The 16,229-nt window shown below is 39.3% G+C and overlaps 1 long non-coding RNA gene across 2 annotated transcripts; it reads left to right on the top strand.

Annotated features, from left to right (window-relative positions):
- Window positions 1–1,362: 1,362 nt before the first annotated feature.
- LOC103096232 (uncharacterized) lies at window positions 1,363–10,114 on the top strand. Of its 2 annotated transcripts, XR_008913920.1 has the most exons (4): window positions 1,363–1,679; window positions 6,642–7,142; window positions 8,694–8,771; window positions 9,154–10,114. It is a non-coding gene; the product is annotated as an uncharacterized LOC103096232 (long non-coding RNA). The 2 variants fall into 2 exon arrangements; XR_008913919.1 differs by having other exon boundaries at window positions 1,363–7,142.
- The last annotated feature ends 6,115 nt before the right edge of the window (window positions 10,115–16,229 follow it).

Raw genomic sequence — 16,229 nt, 5'->3', positions numbered from 1 at the left:
AAGATGATGAAATGGATGAACTATTGGACCTGTAGTCGGGAGAAGCTTGCCTCTAGCACATACTAGGTGTCTGATCAGTCTCTTAATCTTACTTCCTTAGGCCACTTTCTAAGGCTATAAATTGTAGACAGGTGCTAATGTGTATCCGTTAGTCAGTTAGTCAGTCAGTTAGCACCTTCTTTGTGCCAAGCACTGTGCTCAAGTGAAGTATACAAAGAAAGGCAAAAAAAAATAATTGCTGTTCTCAAGGAGCTCCCAGACTAATGAAGGAGACAACTTGCACACAAGCCCCAGACAGGCTAAGTTGGACATAATCTCAGAGGAAAGTTATAAGATGAATAACAGATGACAAAAGCTTCTTGTAGAGGAGGGATTTTAACTGAGACTCACTGGAGGTCAGGAAAACCAAAACAAAGTTGAAGAGTGTGAGTTCCAGACATAGAGGATAATAGATGAAAACTTTTGGAGTAGGAAGATGGAGAGTCGTGTGTGAAGAACAATAAGGAGTTTGGTACCATTAGATAAAAGAGTACATGGGAGCAGGGACAGCAAAGTGACTCAAGAGATAAAGAACCAAGCCTAGAAACCAAAGATCCTGAATTCAAATCTGACCTCATTCATTTCTTACCTGCATGACCCTGGGCAAATCACTTAACCCCCTTTGCTTACAGCTTACCTTGCAGCTCTTCTAGAAATCATTATACAATATTGATTCTAAGACAGAAAATAAAGGTTTAAAAAAAAGAAATGAACAAAAAAGTGCACATGGGAGTGATTCAGATCTAAGAAGACCACAAAGGAAGGGACCAAGTGTTCTTAAGACTTTAAAAGCCAGAGGATTTTGTATTTGAATCTGGAGGTGGGAGGAGCCACTGGAGTTGATTAAATGGGGGGGGGGGTGATGTGATCAGATTCTTAATTTGGGAAGATCAGTCTGACAGCTACGTCCAGAATGAATTAGAGCAGGGAGAGACTGAGGCAGGCAGACCCACCAGCAGTTATTGCAATTATCCAGGTGTGAGGTGATGAGGACCTATGCCAGGATGTTGGCAGTGTCAGAACAAAGAAATTAGAAATGAGAAGACTGACTTGATTGACTTGATTGACTATGGGGAATGAAAGAGTGAGAAGCTGAGGTTGACCTATGAGTTGTGTGCCCAGGGTGTGGGAGGTAGTAGGGAGGCTAGTAAAAGGAGATGTTTGGGGAGCAATAATGAGTTCCACTTTGCACATGTTGGGTTTAAGATATCTATGGCACATTTAGTTAGAAAAGCCTAGAAAACTATTGGAGATATAAGACTAGGAGCAGTAGAGAGGTTAGATCTGAAAGTCATCTGCATAGAGATGATAATGGAAACCATGGAAACTGATGAGCTCACCAAGGGGAATAATTTAGAAGGAGGAGAGAAGAGAGCTCAGGACAGAGCTTTGGGAGAAACTGGCATTACCATCAGTAGAGGAAACTTTCCCATTGGGAAAAAGAAAATTACTCTTCTGGGTCCCCACCAGCCATATGGTCCTGAGTGTAGATAATAATCCTTGGTCCAATCTTCCATGGAACTAGCCGTCCCTCCTGTGGACTAACTGACGTTTCTGCCTAGAGAGCTACTCTCCTTAAGGACTCCCATACTGGATTGTTGAAGAGTCCTTGCTTGAGCCATGTCTCGGCTTGATGATGAGTATGAGGCAAAGTATATTCATCCAAAGTTAACCATCTCCATCAGCTTCAGTGGGGTTTCTCCCCTCACCACTAGGGGGAGGTGTTACTTCTATTTATTTCTTCTTACTTTAGCAGACAAACTTCCTTCCTCGACAGAGCTGAACTATACCCACATCATGTTCTTGTTCTCCCTGCAAGTGGCCTAATTCTTGCACTAACAATGATGAAACAACTCTGGTCTACAATTACGCTTCCACCTTCTGTTCCCGTGCCCTTTGCGGAAAGAATGAGGAGTTCTGACATCCTCTGAGACTCGAGAACAACCTCATCAATCGACAAGCATTTATGAAGTGTATATGGTGTTCCAGATACTTTCCTGAGCACTGGGACTACAAAGAAGGACCAAGTGTGGCCCTGGGCAAGTTATTTAAGCCCCATTGCCCAGCCATTACCACTCTTCTGCCTTGGAATCAATATACAGTATTGAGTCTCAGGTGGAAGGCAAGAGAAAGCAAAAACAAGATCTCTGCCTTCAAGAAGCTCACATTCTATTGGGGGAGATGAACATGAGATTATTCCATAAACCAGAGTAAATGGGAAGTCATGCCAAAGGGAAGGACTATGATTAAAGAAGACTCTTGAAAGAAACCGAGGAAGCAAAGAGGCAGTGGTGAGGAGAAAGTCTTGGAGCATGTCCAGTGGAAGGTCGTGGGGTTGGGAGACAGACTATAACACGAGAGGAGCAACAAGAAAGTCAATGTCAGTGGGTCAAAGAGTCCATAGAGCAGAGTAAAGTGGGAAGGACTGGAAAGGTAGGGAGAACCAAGGTTGAGAAGAACTTTCCAGACAAAGGAGGTGATATGGGGTCCTAGTCCTAGTAGGAAGCCATTGGAGTTTATTAAGTAGGAGAATGACATGGTCAAACCTATGCGTTGGGAAACTCTCTTTGGCCACTAAGTGAAGGATGGATTGGAATGGAGAGAGGTTTGAAGCAAGGCACACAAAGAAAAGGCAATAACAATAATCCAGATGATGAGAATTGAGGGACTGAACTAGGGGAGTGGTGTGTGAAGAGAGAAGAGGATGGATATGAGCACCATTGTGAATGTAGACATTGTACAGTTTGGCAATGATATGTGGGGTGAGAATGAGGAATCAAGTATGAAACAAAGGTTGTGGTGACTGGGAGAATACCCTTCATGATAGTAGAAAACAGGGACAGGGAGTGATTTGGGGGAAAGAAAGGGATGTGACACAGATGTAGGGAAGAGAGAGGATCCAAGAAGAGAAGGTCAGCAATAGTGTCAAAGTCTGCAAAGAGTCCAAGAAGCTTGAGAATAAGCCATCAGGCTTGACAACTCAGAGATCATTAGAGAGGGCAATGTTCTATATGGACATGTTGAGTTTTAAGAAATCTGGAATATCTAGTCAGATGTCTAAAAAGCAGCTGGTGATGTGGCTCTGTAGCTGACAAAAGAGAAGAGGGTTAGATGGGTGACTCAGTGAATACAGATCTGGACTTAGACTTCAAAGATTTGAGTTCAAATCCAACTTCAGACATTTACTACTATGTGACTCTGGATAAGTCACTTAACCTCTCCCTCAGTTTTCTCATCTAAAACATGGGAATAATAATGTTGTCTACTTTGATTAGTTGTTGTGAGGCCCAAACAAAATATTTGTAATGTTCTTTGCAAATCTCTAAAACTTTATATAAATACTATCACTGTTGTTGGTATTATTATTGTTTGGCTCTTGGAATCATATGCATAGAAATGATCATTAAAATCATGGGAGCTGATGAGATCACCAAAAAAAGATAATATAAAGGGAAAAGGGAAGAGGCCCCAAGACAGAGCCAGGGGGATCATTTGCTCCTCACAACAACTCTGGGAGACATAGATTTATTGGGTTTAACATGACGATATCTCAAGGGAGAGTGGGAAGAAAGGGTCCAATAAGTAGGAGGAGAACCAAAAGAAAGGGATGTGACACAGATGTAGGGAAGAGAGAGGATCCAAGAAGAGAAGGTCAGCAATAGTGTTAAAGTCTGCAAAGAGTCCAAGAAGCCTGAGAATAAGCCATCAGGCTTGACAACTCAGAGATCATTAGAGAGGGCAATGTCTGTCAAAAAATGGGATTACAAATGATTAAATAAAGAATCAGAAGAGTGGAAATGGGGTTATAGTATAAGAGAGCCTTCTCAAGGTGGTTAGCCAAGAAAGAGAGGAGCAATAAAGGATAATAGTTATACACAGAGCAATAACAAAAGCAGAGAAACAGAGCCATAAGAGAATCCAAGGTTAAATAGCCCCACTAGGCAGAAGGCAAAAGAGGTGGCTATGCTTGTGAGGGGACAACTTCAAATTGAAAAAAAAAAAGGAAAGTTCATTACCACTTGTGATTCTTATAGGATTACAGGATTCATCTTTCTATAGAAGAGAATTGGAGATCATCTAATCCAACCTTTTCATTTTACACAGGAGAAAATGACATCAAGAAAAATGATTTGCTTGAGATCTTACAGCTATGTGCCTTTATTTTTTCTTTTTCAAAGCAATTTTTATCTGATGCCATTTATTACTATGGCATATTCATTTCTAAATATATTCCTCCACTTTTGCCTAGCCATCTCTTGTAGTATTTTACTGATCTCGTATTTAAGTTTAATTTAGGTTTTTTTCCCTAATTATAGGTAAAATGATGCAAACATTTTAAGAAGAATTTTGAATCTCAAATTCTCTCACTCTCTCTCCTCCCTCCCACTCCACATTCTGTGAGATGGTAAGCAACCTCATGTAGGTGTTACATATTCAATCATACAAAACATTTTTCCATATTAATCTTTTTGTGGAAGGAAACAAACAGAAATTTAAGAAAGAAAGTGAAAAAAGTTTACCTTGGTCTGGATTCAGACTCTATCAGTTCTTTCTCTGGACACAGATGGCATTTTTTATCAAGTCTTTTGGGATTGTTTTGTATCATATTGCTGAGAATAGATGATATTCATAGTTGCTCATTGTACAGTATTGCTATCACTATGTACAATATTCTTCTGGTTCTGCTCATTTCACTCTACTTCAGTTAATGTGACTCTTTTCAGGTTTTTCTGAGCTCCTCCTGCTTGCCATTTCTTACAGAACAATAGAATTCCATTACAGTCATATCCTATATCTTATACAACCATTCCCAATTGAAGAGTATCCCCTCACTTTCCAATTCTTTGCCCTCATAGAAAAAAAAACTGCTTTAAAAATGTCTATACATACAGGTCCTTCCCTTTTTTGTTTTCTATCTCTTTGGGATACAAACCTAGTATGTACTGTTTGATAGTCCTCTGGGCAGAGGTCCAAATAATTCTCTCAAGTGGTTGAATCAGCTCACAGTTCCCCCAATAGTGCTTTGGTGTCTTAATTTTTCCACATCCCCTCCAAGATTTGTCATTTTTTTTTGTCATAATAGCTAATCTGATAAGTGTGGGGTGATAACTCAGAGTTGTATTAATTTGCATTTCTCTGATAGTGATTTAGAGCATTTTTTAATATGACTTAGAGATCAATGCCAGGATCCAAAAGGCCAGCCAGGCACTCTGGCGGCTACGCTCCACAGTCCTCCAACACAGCGGTGTAAGCACTGCGACGAAGCTCAAAGTGTACAACGCAGTGGTCCTCAGCTCGCTCCTGTACGGTTGTGAAACATGGACACTGTACCGGAAGCACATGAAACAGCTGGAGCAATTCCACCAATGCTCCCTCCGGTCAGTCATGAGGATCCGATGGCAGGACCGAATCACCAACCAGGAAGTCCTCGACAGAGCCAACTCCACCAGCATCGAAGTCCTGGTCCTCAAAACCCAGTTACAATGGTCTGGACACATCATCCGCATGGACCCACAGCGAATACCAAGACAGGTATTCTACGGTGAACTGTCAGCTGGACTCAGGAAACAAGGCTGACCAAAGAAAAGATTCAAGGATCCGCTAAAGTCCAACTTGAAGTGGGCTGGCATGACACCAAAGCAACTAGAACTTGCTGCCTCTAACAAGCAGCTGGCAAACCCACATTCACCAGGCCGCCACCACCTTTGAAGATGAGCGACGTTGACGTCTTGCCGCTGCTGGCGGGAACGCCGACACCAGGCCACAGCCGCACCTCCTGTAACAACTGGCGTCCCAGGCCCCATGTGCCACAAATTGTGCGCCTCAGCCTTTGGACTCCAAAGCCACATGAGGGTACAACAATAGATGATAATGCACAAAGACAATCGTCATTCTCGGTCACCGAGAGACTACCACTACTACTTAACATGACTAGAGAGCTTTAATTACTTTGTTGGAGAACTGCCTGTTCATATCTTTTGACCACTTATCAATTGGGAAATGACTTGTATTCTTATACATTTTGATTCATGTTTTATGTATTTGAGAACTGATGCCTTTATTAGAGACTTGTTATAAAAATTTTTGCAACATGATTACTGTGTATTACTCCTCATCCTATTTCCCCCTGTTTAGTTTCTGACCTCTGCCTCCTCCAATTTGCTCTCTTTTCTATCAGATTTCTCCTTTTCCTTTTATCCCCTTCCCTTCCTACTTTCCTGTAGAGTAAAATAGATTTCCATATCAAATTGATTGTTCATGTTCTGCCCTCATTGAGCCATTTCCAATGAAAGTGAGATTCCCATGTTCCCCTCTCTACCTTTCATCTGTAAATGTTCTTTCCTGCCTCTATAATATAGCCCACTTTGCTTTTCCCTTCCCCCTTCTCCCAATGCATTCTTCTTTCTCATGCCTTAATTTTTTTTCATAACATCCTATCATATTCATCTTACATCCTTGCCCTCTGTCTATGCATGCTCCTAACTACCCTAATAAAGATAAAATTCTTGGGACTCACAAGAATCATCTTCTCATGTAACAATGTAAACAGTTTAATCTTACTGAAAATCTTTTGATTTCTCTTTCCTGTTTATCTTTACCAGGTTGCAGGTCCAAGAGCTGAAGAGGGAGGAGTGACAGCCACTTAAATACAACCACACAAAACAGGGCAGGAAAAGGGAATTTTGGGAAATACTAAGGGACTTCTGGGGGATGAAGTCCAAAGGCTCAAAATCTCCATTTATACAGTAGCTTTCTTGATTTTGTTTTTGAAAGACAAAATTTTCAGTTAGCTCTATTTTTTTCATCAAAGTCCTCCATTCCATTAAATAGCCATTTCCCCCCTGAATGATTATGCTCAGTTTTTCTGGGTAAGTAATTCTTGGTTGAAGTCTTAGATCCTTTGCCCTTTAGAATATTCTTTTCCAGCCCCTCTGATCCTTTAACATAAAAGCTGCTAAATCTTTTGTTATTCTAATTGTGGCTCCACAATATTGAGATTGTTTCTTTTTTGTCTGCAGGCAATATTTTCTCCTTAAGCTTGTAGTTCTGGAATTTGGCTCCAATATTCCTGGGAGTTATCCTTTTGGAATATCTTTTCGGAGGTAAATGGATTCTTTCAATTTCTGTTTTACCCTCTATTTCTAGAATATCAGAGCAGTTTTCCTTGATAATTTCTTGATTTTGTTCATAAATTTCAAGTAGTCCAATAATTCTTAGATGATTGACTTCTCCTGAATTTGTTGTTCCAATAAGATATTTCATAGTTTCTTCTATTTTTTTTTCATTCTTTTGACTTTGATTGTTTCATGGTGTCTCTTGGAATCATTAGTTTCCGTTTTCCCACTTCAAATTTTTAAAGCATGCTTTTTTGAGTGATTTTTTGAACTTCCTTTTCCATTTGGTCAATTATACTTTTTAAAGAGTTCTTTTCCTCAATGAATTTTTGTACTTCTTTTTTCCATATGGCCAATTCCATCTTTTAAGAAGTTCTTATCTTTAGTACATTTTTGAATATCTTTCTTTTATTTAGTCAATCCTGCTTTTCAAAAAGCTCCTCTCTTCAGTGGATTTTTGTGCCTTTTTTTTTTTACCAATTGATCTATTCTATTTTTCAAGGCATTAATTTCTTCAGATATTTTTGTGCCTTCTTTACCAAGCTAGTGACTCTTTTTCATGATTTTCCTGTAGCACTCTCATGTTCCCCCAATTTTTCTTCTACCTCACTTACTTGATTTTTTATAATGCTTTTTGAGCTCTTCCATTAATTCTTTTTTGGGATTGAGAGCAATTCATATGGGGGGGAGGGGCTTTGAATGTAGCAGTATTGTCTTCCTTGTCTTCTAAGTTTATATTTTGTTCTTCTCTGTCACCAAAATAACTTTTTTTGTTGTTGGTTTTTATTGTTGTTTTCTTATTTCCCAGCCTTTTTCTTTTCTTTTAATGCAAAAAAAAAAAATACCTGTTAAAGTTGGTCTCTGTAACTGGATGAAAGACACACTATTCCAAGCTTCAGGTTTTCTGTGTAGTTGCCTTCAGAGCTAGCTCTGGAGATCACTCTGCTTTCAGTTTTTCCAAGGTAGTATGCTGTAAAGAGAGATATTCTGAATAACTCTTCTGGCCAGTGCTCTGGTGTGTGAGCAACAACAAGCACCCTTTTTAGCTTTAGAACTCAAGCTACTCTAAACTCCTTATCTCTAATACCCAGAAAAAAACAGCTATCTCTCTATAAACTAACCTAATTAATATGGGTTATCAAAAGGATAAAGAGGAAGAACTCACAGATGTATTTGAACCCTTAACTAAAGCCTGGGGTTGGCTTCACTAGGTAACGCAGAATCCCAGGTGATAAACTCTTGGGATTACCTTAGCCAAGTGGATTTCTAACAAATAGATCACAGGCAGATGGCCTCTGTACTTCAGGGGAAAAGCAGTGTACCCCAAGGCAAACTCTCAAACCAAGGAATAACTAATCTTTCCACAATATTAAGATTGCTAAGGGAAAGTTGCTAGAGCAAAGATCCTCCTTCCAGAGTGACAATTAAAACAGTCAAACCCCAGAATCTCCACCCCCCCAGGCTTGTATTCAAATTCTCCTCTTTTCCTTTTAAAGTTAATCCATGAAATTTACTCTATCCCTTACTTACTTTCTACAGAATCCCCTTATGATTTGTGGCTGAAAGCTCCAGGAGCCTTGGCTGATGATTCAGGCACTCCCAACATCTGTTGCTGTGGTAAGGCCTGCCTTGGAGTGTTTCTTTGTGCTCCATTTCCATCCTGGCACAATAGATCTTTTATGCCAGGCTTCTAAGTTGTTTGGGGCTGAAAAATTGTTTCAATCTGTCTTTTTGCGGGTTATGCTGCTCCAGAATTCATTTTGAGGTGTTATATCAAAATTGTTTAGAGAATAATGGGTCAGTGTAACTTATCTCCCATCTTGGATCTGCCCCATTTAATGATCTGTTGAACTTCATTCTTCCTTCCATGGACTATGCCAGAAGACTTTTCCTGCTTTGGTCAGGCATGGATCCTTAATTGAAAAATATTTCACCCACTTCTGATGTCTCAACAGTTTGTTCTCTCTCTCTGAGCAGTTCTCTGCATTTATCTTCTTAGGTATAATGTTACTTCACTATCAGAGGCCTGCAGAAATTGGCCCATTCTCCTGCCCCAAAGTCAGAGAGAAGACTCAAAGTAAATCTCTTTAGAACCACATACCTCAAACAATCCACAACCACGTTTCGGATCAGGTCGGAGAAATCATAGTATCATCAGGCTCCATTCTGGAGTTGGCCAGCTGAGATGAAACTGAAAGGTTGGTACAGTTCTTGCCCCCTAAACATATCCCTTTCTACTTCACTTAGAAGTTTTGTGTGACTGCCAGAAATATCTTACTAGAAAAATCATTTCCTTTTCTGACATGTAGATCAAGGAAAGCTCTAAGTATAGTTTGCTTCCATTTTATCAAACACTCGCCAAGGTCTTCTCTCATGCTATTCTTATAGACAACATAGAGATGTGGACTAAATGATAGCACATAGATATGTTCAGAACTGGTTAAATGGCCAGACCCAGAGAATAGTTATTAATGATTCAATTTTCAATGTGATAAGTTTCCAGTGGAACACCCTGGGAATCTCTTCTCAGCTTTGTGCTGTTTCACATTTTAATCAAGGATTTAGATAAACGCATAGATCTCATACTTAGCAAATATTCAGATGACACAACTGGAAGGAACAACTGAAACACAGGACAATAGAGTCATGATCCAAAAAAAGATATTGTTAGCGAGTGTACTAGATGGAATCAAATGGATTGGAATCCAATGGGAATAAATGGAAAGCCTTATCTTTTGGTAAAAAATAAATCAACTTCACATAAAGGAAGTTATGATTAGATAGGAGTTTGTCTAAAAGATCTGGGGGTGTTATTGGATAATATTCTCAATATGAGCTATCATGTAATCTGACCATCAGAAAAAACTCACATAATCTTGGGTTCCAACTTCTTGGGAGGGGAACGGGGAGGAACAAGAAGGAGAGGAGAAAGAAGATTGTGAGAGTTAGATTTGTGGATGTAGTTAATGTGAAAATATGTTTCTCTTAGATTAGCATATTTACCATAATTTATAACAAATACTATGTCTTCTTATGTTACTTAGTGTATTGTTATGTATATGTATACCCATAATATAACATATTATCATTATGTTATATAATATGTAACATAATATGTATTGTATTAAATATATCTATCACCATATGGTAGCTAAGAAAAAAGACCAGTGTATTCTATGTCTCCCTGACCTACTGTTTCACTGATAGAATGTTTATACTTTTTTTAAAAATGAGTTTTTGCTTCTATGTAAAGGTTGGAATCATTAAAGGAGCATTATAATTTCCCCTAGCCCACCAAAAGACGTAGGGGCAGGGAATAAGCCTTTCTATAGTGCCTACTTTGTGCCAAGCACTGTACTTAGCATTTTGCAATTTGACTCACTTAATCTTCTCAACAATGCTGGGAGGTAGATGCTCTTATTATCCTCATTTTAGAGTTGAGGAAACTGAGGCAAGAAATCAGAAAGTGATTTTTCTCAGAGTCATTTGAGGCCAGACTTGAGCTTAGGTCTTTCTGAATCCAGGCTCATCAGCACTCTGCCTACTAGACCACCTCACTGCCTCTGGCTCATTAAGAGATGCATAGCTTCTGTACATGAGGGAATGTTCATCCCCTCTGCCCTAATCAAATCATATCTAGGACATTGCTATTGTTATCTCCATTTGACAGATGAGGAAACTGGGATAAACAGAGGTTAAGTGACTTGCCTAGGGTCACACAGCTAGTGTGCCATATTTGAGGTCACATTTGAACTCAGGTTTTCCTGATTCCAGGTACACTTTGGCACCATGTTGCTGTATATGTGTGTGTGTGTGTGTGTGTGTGTGTGTGTGCGTGTTATGTGTATGTATACATATATATTCTTTCCCTCATTAGAATTAGAATACAAGCTTCTTGAGGGCAAGGGCTATTTCTCTTTTGTCTTTGTCTTGCTAGCAATTAACATGTAAAGCTGTAGTGCCTGAAAATACTTAATGCTCCATAGCTGTCTGATTACTTTGGCTGCCATGGTATATGTAAACATTCCTCCTGTTATTGGACACTTAGATTGCTTCCAGTTTGTTTCCACTGCTTAGAGAGCATCTACAAACATGTTTGAATAGGCTCATCTATGCTCTTAAAACAAAAAACAACTCCCCTAAACAGTCACAACACTTTCTGTGCTGAGCTGGGCTCCTCCAAATATTTGCTTGTTGATTTTTCTCCCACCTACAGGATCATTCCTTAACTTCTGGTTCCATCTGTTCTTGCTCACAATCAGCTATATTTAGATCACAGGTGCTCCTTACCTCTTCAATACCTGCTTTTCTCACTCCAATCACCAAATGTCCCTAACTGACTGTAAATTTCTCTTATTCTTTTTCTATCAAGATTTCCAAAATTCTGCATTCATTTGCTCTATTCCAACCACTTTCCCCATTTTATTCTCTTTCTACCTTCTTCGTGGGCATGTCCACAATTGCAGTGTTAAAGTCCAAATGTGCTAGTTTCATTGTCCTTAGTGGCAAGAAGAATTTTTACCCCTTCTCCTCCCCCACAAAAAAAAAAAAACCTTTCCAGATCTTTTCCATCTTTTGAATGATGTCTTCTCTATCCTCAGAATTACTTTGAACTGACCTCTTAGAAGGATGAGCAGACCACTGACTGAGAAATGGATAAGCAAACTATGATATATGAGTAATAATTTGTAAAAGCAACTGGGTGGGACAGTGGATAGAGTGACAGTCCAAATCCTGCCTTAAACACTTTCTATTTGTGTAGCCCTGAACAAATCACTAAGTCTCTGTCTGCCTCTATTTTCTCAACTGCAAAATGGGAATAATAAAACTCCCTACTTCACAGAGTTATTATGGGATAATATATATGAAGTCATAATATAATAATATTGATGAAGAGAGATAAAGACAGAAAGGTATAATAGTGAAGATAGTATATATGAATGTATAACATTTAAATCAGAGCACTCTACAAATGTTAGCTATTATTGTTATTATCATATCACTGATCTACAAGAAATGGTAGGTATAAAGTCAGAGAAATATGAAAAGACACCCAAATTGATGTGGAGAGAAGTAAACAAAACTCAGAAAATAATATAGATAATGCTTCTTGTTTAGTTGTTCAGTCATGTCCAACTCTTGGTGACTGATTCCCTATGGAGTAGTTTACTATTTCCTTGTCCAGTGAATTAAGGCAAACAGAGGTTAAGTGACTTGGCCAGAGTCACACAGCTAGTGAGTGGCTTGAGGTTGGAATTTGAACTCAGGTCTTCCTGACTTCAGGCCCAGTACAACTATAACAATGTAAATGGTAAGGGGGATAAATGGTGTGTAGACATAAAGACCAATCTTGGAACTGGTGATGAGCTGAGAATATACAATTTCCTCCCTTCATTTCAGAGGCAGAGGACTCTGGATATGGAATTTTAATTATACTATCAGATGACATCAGTGTGTTAGCTGCCTCTGTTGAAATTTCTTTTTCTTTTTAATTTACCACACAATGGGTAGAGGAAGGAGAGGTGTATATTATTAAATGAATGTGCCATGAAAACAAGAGGCTATGGGTGGGAAAAGGAATGAGGATGAGCCTGTTGTTGCTTAGAACTGTATGGCCTCTAGGACCCCTTCTTATTCTAAGATTCAATGATTCTGTATTTATCCCAGGCTGTTCCTACCTCATTTACTCAAGGCTCATTTCTCTCATCCCTCCATTTTACCATCTGCTTCCTTTAAAGAAGTCAAACCATTATTCTTTCTTCTATTTTAAAACTATTAAATAAAACAAAGCATGGGCTAAATAAATTTACTCAAAATAATCCAGTGTATCTAGAATCTGATTGATATGGACTTACCATATGGTGGCAGAGATCATAACTCATCCATACCTGACTCTCTCCTGCAACAATAAGTTAGCTACTGCCTCTGTGTACGTCTTGTCTAATCCGACTATTTCCCCCATTTCATTTTCTTCAGTACCATTTCTATCTCCCCTGTAGACATATCTAGGACTGTGATGTTAAAATCCAAATGGGCTGGCTTTATTGTCCTTAGCTGTAAAAAGCATTTGTGTGTCCACCCTCTGATAAAAATCTTAGCAGATCTTTTCTATCTTTTGATTATTGTCATTCTTCTAGCTTCATTCTTAGATCATTTCAAAGTAACTTTCTTTAATTAAGTTTCTCACAACACTTTCTAAATTCGTTTCTCCTTATAGATTCTTGCTGTTTTTATGAAGTGATTCTGTGTGAAGTTTTATAATATAATCAAGTATTGATCTTCATTCCAAGTCTCCACTTGGAAAGTAAAACAAGCAACTATTGACTAAAGCAATCTAGAAGCTCATTTTTTTAGGGGGTCTTTTCACTACGGAAATGAATTTGCATTGAATAAACTCTTGTGTGAATGTTGTTACTTGCTCTAATTGATGTTGATGTCCTTTCTAACATCCATTTCCTGTTTCCAACATCAATGACTTATTTAAATAGGTCAGGTCAGAGATATATCACTTGAAATAACTTTTTTCTCATTTTAATTTTTTTTTCTGGTTTTATAGTAATCCTGATCTTTGCTCTAACCACTCAGTGGTCTGATTGTACACAGAGAGCTAGTTCTGGAATGACTCAGATCAATATAACCTTTTGGTATATCTCCTCTTGATATCAAGAGAAAATAAAGATTCCCTAGCTCATTGATGGAATGCCTTATGACATACTTATAGAAGTACGTAGACAGGAATCAATGGGAAGGGCAAGAACCAGTCAATAAGTCTTTTACAAATAGAACCAATTTCATTTTGTGTCAGCCCTCACCATATCCCAAACCTTCATACTCTTGTCTCAGAGAGTGCTCATGATGTATAGCTATGAGTATTCTTTTTGGTCTGTAACACTTTGTCTCTCTCGTTACTTCCTCCTGAATTGAATTTTCCAAAGTTTTAAAAAATAATCTTATCCATCCCTTCTTTTGCATTGATGTTGTCGAGTATTAATGAATTTAATTTGTAAACTTTTATAGATTTTTTGGTGGAATTTCTTTTCTTCTTCGTCCTCCACACTAGATTTTGGCACAAAAACTACAATGATTTTCACAGTGTATATATGTTTGTTTGTTTTGTTTTAACAAGTATTTATCATGAGTACTGCCATACAGGATGACCAAATGTCCCATGAAATTATATTTCTTATTGCCTTTGGACACATGCAAAAAAAATCAATTCCTTCATTTGCTTGTCCAAGGGGAGCCTGTGAGCCATCTTCCCATTTAGGTGCAAGTTCCTTCTGTCTCCTAATTTTGTTTATAGCAAGAACATCAAGTTTGATACGATTCAGTTCCTCTGGTAATATGTCCGCTCATTTATCATTGTAAATGGATTTTCACATTTAGAATACGAATGGCTAAGTTAAGTCTGGAGATAATCTAAAATCTGAGATTCTGAGCACCCTATGTCCCATTTTCCATGACTCCACCACCACCATCAGAGAAGCAGAAGGGGGCCGTGAAGACCTGAGAAGTATTTGCTAGGTTGCCTTTACTAAATGAGTTACTTGAATTGGCCAGCTTTTTGGTGCTTCCTTTTTAGCATGGCAGAAACTGTCCTAACCTTTACTCTGCTGGTTTAACTATTGAGAAGCTCGTAGGGGGATAGAGGTTCATCCCCCAAGGAGATATCAGAAGACTTTCTGGAAGAAACTTTTTTTTTCACATATACCCCCTTGGAAAGGGTCCTCCTTGACCACAAGATGTCCAGCACCCTGGCATTTTTGTCCATCTTCCTTAAAGGCCCCTCCCTGTTCCTCCCTCCAGGCTCAATCTCACTATGAAATGGTCAATATCCAAATGGGCAGGGCAGGGAAGATTTCCCCAGTGGCCATCCCCTAGAATGCATGGGTTAGGCATCCACTCACATACATATAAATATGTCCCCACACTTCTTCTGGCCTGGGAAATGAGAGGCTTTCTTATTTCACTACTCAAGTTAAAGATGTCCAAAGATTCGGCTAAGAGGCTTTAAGATTCATTGTTTGGGAGTCTGCCAAAACAGGTGTCTGAACTGCAGGCAGATCATTCTACTCCCACATATACTGGAGCAAAACCCTGAAGGTAGCACTAGATTGAATAATGATCAACATGGCCAGTGAAAAAGTAGCAACAAAGAGAGACTTCTTCCCTTTCCCTCCCACCCAAGAACTTAACCAAAAGGCGAGCCTGCAGCTCAAGGACTGTAGGAAAAAAGCCAGTCCAGCAAAGCCAGTGTCTACAGTTCCCAAAGAGGCCCGAAGTGGGACATACAAAGTTTATAAGGGTCTGTGTCTAGAAGTAGTATGAGTAGGGTGGAGGGAAGTCCAAGGTCAGAACTCCCCAAGTGCTAGAAAATTCCAAGGGAGGGAAAGCTGAAAGCATGGCAGCAGCATGCAGGGGTGCTAAGACAAGGAGAGTCCAAGCCTGAAGTCTTTAAAGCTCTTTCCTGAGGCCCCACAGAGGACCCTAAGGATGCAGCACTGGGAACCTCAAAGATCCAAAGGGAGGTGGAGGACAGTATAGGAATCCAGGGGACACAAGGCTAGACCAAACAGGGCTAACCACCCCTCATCTGAAGTCCCAATCAGGCGCTAAAACTAGAGAGAAGAGTAAATCCATGACCCCCAACATGCATCCCCCTGTGCCCCAAACAAAACAAAACACTGAACTCAGAGGCAGAGGACTTGGCTTTGAATTCTGAGTGTCACTTACAACCTTCGCCTCTTCTGAGGCCCAACATTCCTAAAATGAAGAAAGTTGGAGCCAGTCTTCAAAGTGTCTTCCAGTTGGGACAATCTATGAGCTGAATCTATGACTCTGAGTAATAAAAATTGAAATGAAAATTCCCCACCCCACCCCCTTTTTTTCCTCACCCTCAAAAGGTCACTTTCTTAGTCTTGGCAATGGGAAGGAGACCATAGGAACAGGAGAAGGAGAGAGAAGGCTGGAAAGAGTCCAACCCACAATGAAAAGGCATCCAAATGTAGTATAATATATTTTGATCTATGCTATTTAAAGATTAAAAGCTTCAGTTATAAAAAATGAGGCTAGGTT

The sequence above is a fragment of the Monodelphis domestica genome, chromosome 8, assembly GCF_027887165.1.
Source record: "Monodelphis domestica isolate mMonDom1 chromosome 8, mMonDom1.pri, whole genome shotgun sequence".
NCBI classification, from domain to species: domain Eukaryota; kingdom Metazoa; phylum Chordata; class Mammalia; order Didelphimorphia; family Didelphidae; genus Monodelphis; species Monodelphis domestica.
This window is presented reverse-complemented; position numbering and strand designations above follow the sequence as displayed.